The following is a 10,035-nucleotide window of genomic DNA, read 5'->3' on the forward strand; positions in this document are numbered from 1 at the left end:
GGCTCTTTAGCTGGGATCAGCATCCAAAATATAAACATTTTTTCAGCTGAAAGTGTTTCAGGAAGCTCCTGCTCCTAATCACTGAGGTATTTTTGTCTTCCCTCCATGAAACTTCTTCAAAGCATGGTGTGAATGGCAATAAGTTAAGTAGATAATTTCATTTCTCTTTTTAGTGATTTCCTTTGATTATTATATTCTAAATAAGAATAAAATTCAGCTCTCTTATGTTCACTTATAAGGATACTGAGCTGCCAACTCTCACATGATGAGTAACCTAAGGGCAGAAGTAGCATTTCCGGACCTCCATTGTAGTGTTTTATGCTGCATTACATTCCTTTCTGTCTTACAAGGACATCTTCTGTAAAGTTCTTGGCTAAGTCTATTTTTCCCCCTCTTGAAGTTTTTTTTTTTTTTTTTTGTATTATGTTTTATTTTTCATCAGAAACCACCCCCAATCTGGTCCACAATTTCCTCATGGCATTTTTCACTTCCTTATTTCTAAAAGTGTAAATCACAGGATTGAGCAGGGGAGTTAGCATTGTGTAAAATATGGCCACCATCTTGTCGAAGGTGAAAGCAGATGGAGATCGTGCATACTCAAATATACAAGGGATGAAAAACAAAACCACGACAGCAATGTGAGATCAACAGGTGGAGAGAGCTTTCCACTGACCTTCAGAGCTATGAGTTCTCAGCAAGAGCAAGATGACACAATAGGAGATAAGCAACAATGAGAAGTTTATGATGCAGAAAAACCCACTATTGGCAACCACCAAAAGGCCAAGGATGTATCAGTACAGGCAAGCTCCAATAATGGATACAAATCACACATGAAGTGATCGAAGACATTGGGGCCACAGAAGGGCAGCTGGAAAGTAAAGAGAATTTGTATCACAGAATGCAGGAAGCTTCCTGCCCAGGCTACCCCCATCAGAATGCCACAGAGCCTCCAGTTCATGATAGAGGGATAGTGCAAGGGCTTGCAAATGGCCACATAGCGGTCATAGGCCATTGCAGTGAGAACAATCATCTCCACTCCACCAAAGAATTGTTCAGCAAAGACCTCGGTCATGCAGCCCTCTAAGGAGATGGGTTTCCTCTCATAAAGGGAGTCCACAATCATCTTTGGGGCTATGACGGAGGAGAAGCATGCATCCAGGAAGGACAGGAAGCCTAGAAAGAAGTACATGGGGGAGCCCAGGAGTGCCGGGCTGCTGATGATGGTCACTACAATTTGTAAATTGCCCCCAATGGTTGCAATGTAGATAAACAAAAATAAAACAAATACTATTTTTTGAACGTTTGGATTCTGTGAAAGCCCCAAGAGGATGAACTCGGTAACAAAGCTTTGGTTTTGTGTCATTTCAGAGAAAAGATGAAACCTACCACAGTGACCAAGTAGAATCTGATATTATAAGAAAAAGAAATTTTCCCCAAAGCAGCTTATAGTATTAGCACAGTCTTCAACGCATTGGGGCATCAGATGTCAAGTTATTTTAAGTGCTTCTGTTGTTGTTAAGAATACAAAATTAGAAATTTGTTGAAGATGGTAGTGAGACATCGGGCAAAATTGAGGTCAAATACTTTAAAATAGTCAGAGTTTCAGTTGGGAGGTGGAATATTCTATGTGGTAGGGATGACAAATAGTGTTTATCTTAGGTGCCAACTCTGATTAGTTCACAGTGGCTAATTAGAGTGAATTGATGTGAAGAATTCTGTAACACACCCAAGCTCTGAGGAAAGGAGGACTGTAATGTATTTCTTACACCTGTCATTGACCATGGCGTGGGAATCAGAATGACTTGCATGGGAAAAGTCTCTCTCACCAGGGAACTGCCTTACCTACGAAGAGAAGAGATAGCATGCAGTTTAAGAGGCACTTGGAAATCACGCCTACTCCCTCAAATGTTTCTTTAAAAGTCTGAGCTGAATGGGGCCTTCAAGATGAATGAATTCATTCCTTAAAAAAAAGAAAGGCCTATGAAAACATCTAGCTATATGCTTAGCAAATAATAAGTATACTTATTATATTAAGTGTTGGGGTTTTTTTTTTTCATCATTTTAAATGAAAACAGAAGGCAATAAAAATAATAATACCTACTTGAGAGTGTTGTGTTGATAACTAAGTGAAGTAATGCAAGGAAAGCAATCGCTCAGTGTCTTATGTTTAGGATACAGTCCATGCGAGGTCTCATTATCTCTATGTTACTGGTAACAAACTCATGCTTTGAGAGGTTAAGTTAAAAAAAAATCAACAGAAGATGGATCTGGGATTTTCTTGCTCCAAAACCAGAGTTTCTGCCACTGGATCAATAAGAAAAGTGGTGAGAATGTTTCTTTTCAGGGAGAACTTCAGAGCAAGGATGCCCTTTCTACAGTCTCCACCCACCTCTCAAGATTAAAACCTTCAGATTCCTTTTTTCATGTATAAATGAGACACCTCAGTGAAAGAAATTGCAAATGTTTTATAATCGGAAGGTAACGGCCCAACCATATACATACATATCATATACATATAAATGACAACAACCAGATAGATTAAGGAAAAAAAGCAACATATTGAATATAAACTAGTCTTGAAGCTTTATCAATTATTAACCAATTATTTATAGGATGTGGCCCAACATGATCAAGTACAATCCTCAAGGTCCATCTGATTCAAAATTATATAGCCTTGTTGTAAGACAGTTCACACATAGCTTATCTGATCATCTCACAGGACTATGAGGGCCAATTTTGAAAACATGAAAACGTTGCTTGTGATAAAGAACTGTTGCAAGTTGTGGTTATTGTTATCCCACTTAATAAGCCAGCTGCTTTACCCATTGAAAGCATTTCCATGAGTCAACGCGGTAATTACTTCAACTTTTGACTTCATTTCCCGTAGGCAGACAGGGCTTTGAAGAATGAGGATGTCTTTCCTTACACGTATAACAGAAATTTATCAGTCAATTTACATAAACATGTTTGCTAATAAGATAAATAAAAGAACAGTGTAGCTTATTGTGAGAATTATTAATAAACTAACTTCGTTGAATGTAACGTAGAATTTAACAAATATACAATTGTGTGTATTAATGTCTTCTGTTTGCTTTCTTTAAAAACAACCATTTCCTCTTATTCTCAGGGTTTAGGGAATCCTAAATTGTGCTATCACTGTTAACCCCATGTCCAGCTACAAGCTTTCACTCAGAAAACAAGAGTATTAACTAAACCCAGTAAGGTCCTTGGGTCTGTCAGCAACCACTTATTAAAAATTAAAGAATATCAGTATGTGATCCAACAGTAGTCAGTTTAGCCTAGAACCAAAGCAAGAGAGACAATAAAGTTAAATGAATAAGAATATCAACTCCAGGCTCATACAGGCCTGGGTTCAAATCCAAGCTTTTCTATGTAGTTATTTGTCAAAGCACAAGTTATTGAAATCCTTGGTTCCCACGTCTGGAAAGTGAGTATAATAAGAATGCTTATTGATAGAATCAGATAACACATAAAAATGTTCGATAGGAGATAAAGCCCCAGACCATTGACACAGAAAATTGTCAACATTTTTATTAATTCCTGTTTTACAATGAACAGGACTGATAAGTACTTTTACTGATAAGCTCTTTGAGTCATTCTCTTATTAAGATAAGTATGTAAATTTTTATTTGGTCACAGTGTAGGTATGCTTATTTTTTAATACATAGCACTTTAAATGCCTTTTATAATCCCTCAGTAGCTCTCAGACCCATAGGAGTCCACTTCTACTTCAGGCAGCTTCTTTATGCAAAGAAAATCTAATAAACTCTATATTGTTCTATACTAATCTATATTAATGATTAAACTATTCTTAAACATTCCACTTTTTTTTTTTTTTTTTTTGGAATTCTAACAGCAATACACTTTTAGAATTAAAATGCTCATTAGATACAAACAAACCAGCCCTTTCTGGTTTCAGATAAAAGGATTTTCCAAAATTAGCATTAAAATGTTGACAGTGGAGAATACAATGTCTTCAAGGTTTACGATTTTAAGTTATTTAAAAGGCAATTGTCCTGAACTGGGCCCTAGAACAGGAAAAGGGCAGTAACGGAAGAACTAGGGAATTATGAATAAAGCCTGGAGTTTCATTAATAGTAATATTCCAATGTTCATTTCACAGATTTTACAAATGTGTTCAGGGTTACATAGGATGTAACCATTAGGGGGAGCTAGGTGAGGAGTATGCAAGAACTCCCTATGCCATCTGTGCAACTTCTCTGCAAATCTAAGGTTAGGCAAAATTAAAACTTTATTTAAAAATAATAATAATTGTTCTGTTTCTGCTACCAAAAAGACAGCCATCCCAGCTTCATCACTGACTAGCCATGTGCCCTTGAGCAAACCACACAGCCTCTGTGTTCTCTCCTATAAAGTAGGGACAGTAACACTTGTTCAAGCTGCCTCACTTACAAGAGTCCAATAAGACAGTTAATACGAAAATGACTGGCAAAGCACAGAGTTTTAAAAATGTGATATGGTGAGGTTGGTATTATTTTCAAGCAGTGACTACACACAGAAAGTGAGCTGGAAAACTGAATCGCCTTAAGAACAAATTATGTTTTTAAAATTTTGTTGTTGTTGTTGTTAAAATTATACTAATTGCTAAAATTGCAATGAAACTGTTTCCATTCATATAATCCTTTTGGAAAACACTTTAGTAAATATTTCTGACTCATAAACACATTTGTATATTGTATGCTGGTTACCCCAACTCTAAACAATTATTCTAAAAGTGAAATGAAGTGGAGGAAGTTTTATAACAAAAGGTGATGCAGTATCATTTATAAAACATAAAATTTTAGAAATGTCTAAAATGTTTAAAAACAGTAAGATGTCTATGTAAACCAGGCTACTTCAAATTAATATTGTGAATAAAATGCTAATTAAGAACATAAAGACACAGACGATGAAGTATTTTTACAATATGTTAAACGAAAAAAAACAAAAGAAAAATTGTAATACTCTTGCCCATTTGTATAGATATTTTAATATAATTTTAAAATCTAGAAGGGAACATATGAAAATGATAGAGATTTTTTTCTTTTCTAATTTGGGTTTTAATATGTATCTTTACATAATCATATGAATATTGAAAATTTTTATTTTTAACTAAGGTTAAACCCAAAATACCAAATTCACATCAAATAAACAGTTCAGAAAAAGGAGGTGGTATTTGGGGATAATTTTATTATTTATTCAATATAATTTGTTTTTACTGATGGAATTATCATACTAACATAATATGGGTTAGACTGTTAAACTGAAAACTTAAAATTGTCTTATAGCTGCTGCCATTGAGTCGATTCTGACTCATAGCAACCCTATAGAACAGAGTAGAACTGCCCTGTAGAGTTTCCAAGGAGCACCTGGTGGATTCGAACTGCCGACCTTTTAGTCAGCAGACGTAGCTCTTAATCACTGTGCCACCAGGGTTTCCAAAAATTATCATATAACTTTCCATAAATCGCCATACCATGAGGTCCAGGTTTACCCAGCCCTTATACTCACATTGGTGCCCTGTTGGTGCAGTGGTTAAGAGCTATGGCTGCTAACCAAAAGATCAGCAGTTTGAATCCATCACCTGTTCCTTGGAAACCCTATGGGGCAGTTCTTCTCCGTTCTACAGAGTCGCTATGAGTCAGAACCGATATGATGGCACCTAACAACAACAACAACATATGCACATTGATATCAATTTTAAATTCATGTCTCCATCTTAGGAAGCAGCTTATTCTGCGCATATTTCTCCTAGAAGATTCCATGGTCTTTCCTTTCTTGATAGCCATACACTGTACCAAGCATTGCTTAGGTTTCTCTCAAGGCAAGGTGTGAACCGTGGACTCTGAGGCATCTCCTGGGGCTGTGACCTTGCAAGTTTACCTCCCCGCCCCCCCCACTAGCCCCCTTCCTGTTAGTGTTAACAGGAAACAGCAAAATTAATTATAATGCCAATCTTTCTGAAAACAATAGAAGCTTCTGTTTCGACCTTGAAGTGTATATAACATTCAAATACATATGCAAGAAATAGTAATGTCATTATAAGTAGTGTTTTTGTTACTGTCTTTCAAGCAATGAAGATATAAATGTATATTTTAGAATAATTTATATACATATATATGTGCCTAGCAGTCACACTGGCATATGTGTATGTATTTCTATATAAATATGGTTATTATAAATTAAAAGAATAAATTTAAATCCTTTTCTTAATTACTCTCCCAGTTAAGTTCCTTTGTCCACTGCGTTTTTGATCCAGGGTTATTATTAAGATCTACTTCAACAACACTTATATTTTATTGTCTACCTAAGCATATTCCCTTCTCTGACAACCTGAGAAACCTCTTCTCTTCACATTAGATGCTTTTCACTCCCTCAATGCTGTTCTCTAAACATCTCGTCTTATAATTTTCCTATTTCTGGAATTAAAAGATAATTCCCTGTTTCCACCTGTGTCTGTCCTGTCAGATGCCTGATCTTCTTTAGTCCTCTTAACAGCTTAGCTCATTTCAGGAAAGAGACACAGGTCACCCCAAATAGCACTACAGCAGTTCAGAGCTTCAGTCATTTAAACATTCTTGAACAATTCTGAGACAGAAACCTAACACTACTTATGGCATAAAACACACTTGTGAAAACTTCAAGTCAGAAGACTCTGCTCTGTGATTTGAGTAAATCTCTCTTTCTTACTCTTAGTGCCCTACCTTGTAAAATTTGTAGAAAAATTAAAGCCTATATTATTGGCACAGTTGTTAAAAGCTACTATGAGCTGTGGCTGCTAACCAAAAAAGGTCAGCAATTTGAATCCACCAGGTGCTCCTTGGAAACCCTATAGGGCAGTCCTACTCTGTCCCATAGGGTCAATATGTGTTGAAATTGACTTGACTGCAGTGGGTGTTTTCCTGGTTGCACAGCAGTTAAAGGATCAACTGCTAACCAAGCAACACTCCAGGTACCATGCTCCTGCAGCAGTATTCTTTATAGTCTCAGAAAATTCTGCTTTTCAATCTAAAACACCAAGCTAGGGAGCGTGTTTGGGGATAAATGATAAATAAGAATATATTCAGAAAGAATAAACTAAAATGCCATACAGAGAAAAAAAAAAAGTTTTGAGAGAGCTAGGACAAAATATGTACCTGTAGCACTCCTAAGTTATTTGGATTTAACTTGAAGATGACAAGCTAAAAATAGATCTAATTTCTTAATACATTAATTAATTGGTACTTCTAACCCAGAAAAAGGTTTGTGTTACTTTACCCATCCTATTGCCTCCTAGTCGACTCTGACTCATAGTGACCCTATAGGACAGGATGGAACTGCCCCATAGAGTTTCCAAGGAGTGCCTGGTGGATTCGAACTGCCAACTTTTTGGTTAGCAGCTGTAGCACTTAACCACTATGCCACCAGGGTTTCCTGTATTACATTAGCTGCTATTTATTGAGCATTTATCATGCATCGCTTCATATATTTCCACAAACCTTGCTAACATCATTATTCCTTTTAAAGATGAGGTATCTAAGAATCAGAAAGATGTCACTAGCCCAAGTGTATGCTTCATTGATCAACCCACGTATTATACATGGTAGTCTGACTTCTACACTCACCCTGTTAAGCACTACATCACACATTGACAATCCCTCAGAAAATGCAAAAATGTGACTTATAAACCTCACCATGAACGAATCCCTTGAAAATTCTGTGATGGCAACCTCCTATTCTTTATCGAGAAAACTCCATTCAGTGGCTGGATAAAATATGAATATTGTTTCCAAATCTGACTTCTACACCTCAGAGAGAGAGAAAGAGTTTTACAGGCACTCAAGGTGAACAATGTTCCCACTGCTTCTCCCGTGCTGCCTTCAGAAAGTTCTCAGGAAACAAAAACGAAGAAGCAAAAGATTCCTTCTTTAGTTCCAACTGGAATTTAAAGAGGTTTCCCTGAGAGGACATGAACCTGTAGAACTGCCTCTCATTTTCCCACAGGGTTTGAATATTTCCCATCATTATAATTCTCCAAGACATGGTTTTATGTGGTTGGATTTTTTAAGTGTTTGCAAAACTTTTATAGCCCTGAACAATTAGGTTATTTTTTTCTCCTTTTTTAAATGCTTCTGAGTTTCTCTTTGGAGATGCTTTCACTTCCCTTTATGTTCAGGAATTGAACACTATGTACGCTGGGATGGAAACACCTATGTTCTTACTAAATGCAAGAGCTGAGTTCTGGGACAAGGCACAGCATCAATCCATGAGCATGGCATGTGTTGTCTTGGGCAGGGGTAGCAATTAGTGCTTATTAAAGAATATAATATTTTGTAGATATGCAAAAACATATAGATTAATCCAAATATTATTTTTTCTTTCAATACTTGATCTCAATATCCCATGACTTTGAAGCTAACAGTCTAATTTCTGTCCTTGAGTGGTACAAATGGTGAATGCACTCAGCTACTAACCAAAAAGTTGGAAGATCAAGTCCAATTCCAGGTACTTCAGAAGAAAGACCTGACCAACTACTTCCAAAAAATCGGTTCCGGAAAACCCTATGGAGCACAATTCTACTCTGACACATATGGGGTCCCCGAGAGTCAAAGCCAACTTGATAGCAACTGTGTCTGTTTTTGAAGATCTTTTCTCTTGTCATTTATTTGAAAAGAATGAATAACAGTAGTGTTTACTCGGATGGAATGTAGCATAACGACTGCACTTTGAGGGAAAACCTGGAGGTGGCCCATCAGGCCTCTTCAGAAAGGCTCCAAACAAAACATTAGTTGCTCCATACAATCTTTAAACACTTTACTTATTTATATTGCTAGTCACACCCCACAGAAGCTGTAAAATTGAAGTGATTCATCAGAAAAGTGAATGCCCAGAAGCACCTTCATGCCAATCATCTATGGGCTTAAAGAACAAATGTTGCTTTCTTTTTATTAAAAGTTTAGATGTTTGCCCTGATCAGAAGATTTAGTTAACATGGGCCACACTCCTTGTGATTCTAGGACAGAAATCCCCAGAAAACTGCCTGGCACATGGCATGGAGCCTGTGGAAAAATTGGCTGATCTCACTGGGTACCAGCAAGAGGGACACTCAGGGTAAAGGATGCCTTCCCCCACTCTCAAAAACCTCAGGGCAGAAGTAGCACCACTGTCAGGACATGGACAGATGAGAGCTGATAAGGGCCAACACACACTCGGCCCAATGCCAAAGAGCAAAAGTGGACCATTTTTATCCCAGAGCCTTGAACCTGTGCTGTGTAACCCAAAGCCAGGGTGTCAGCACCGCTCTGGTAACCCAATGTAGTGCAATCTTGTGAAAAAAAATAAAGATCCAGCCTGCTGAAACCAATTATTTGCCAAACTACTCAAGTGGAACTATGGACCTAGCCACAAGACCAGGCATAACTTCATCTGGCCTGAATGAGAGCTTCTGAAATCTTCAGGCTGACCTCATGGATGGCATAAAAAAAAAAAAAAAAAATGGGATAGAGTATGAATAAAAACAACAACAAAAAAAAAACCTGTTGCCGTTGAGTATATTCCGACTCACAGCGACCTTACAGGACAGAGTAGAGCTGTCCCATAGAGCTTCCAAGGAGCACCTGGTGGATTCGAACTGCCAACATTTTGGTTAGCCGCTGTAGCACTTAACCACTGTGCCACCAGGGTTTCTGGGGTATGAATAAGTAACGTGAAAAGGAGAAATAGGGAGGGACCCTTGCAGTCAGGTCCGAGATGGTGTGCCCCACTGGGAAGTCACCATGGACTTCCCAATACCAGGAGCTAGAGAACTTAGAATATTATGCAGAAGATACTCCAAAGTGTGGAAGCTAGGACAGGGTTCTGTTTTTCCAGGTCTAAAGATAGTGCTGTCTAAAATATTAGCTCTTCAAATCTATGAACATGAAATGAGAGTTTAAGCTTTCAGGACCTTCACTTGGTGATGTGGCACACTCCAAATGAGAAGAAATATCTGCAAACAACATCTATTAATAATCAGAACGTGGGCATCGTGCTTGG

General features: G+C 37.5%; 1 pseudogene; it reads right to left on the bottom strand.

Moving 5' to 3' along the window:
- Nucleotides 1-428: 428 nt before the first annotated feature.
- On the bottom strand, nucleotides 429-1,363 carry LOC135229806 (olfactory receptor 4C15-like; annotated as a pseudogene).
- Nucleotides 1,364-10,035: the final 8,672 nt, after the last annotated feature.

Source organism: Loxodonta africana, unplaced genomic scaffold (assembly GCF_030014295.1).
Source record: "Loxodonta africana isolate mLoxAfr1 unplaced genomic scaffold, mLoxAfr1.hap2 scaffold_55, whole genome shotgun sequence".
NCBI classification, from domain to species: Eukaryota; Metazoa; Chordata; class Mammalia; order Proboscidea; family Elephantidae; genus Loxodonta; species Loxodonta africana.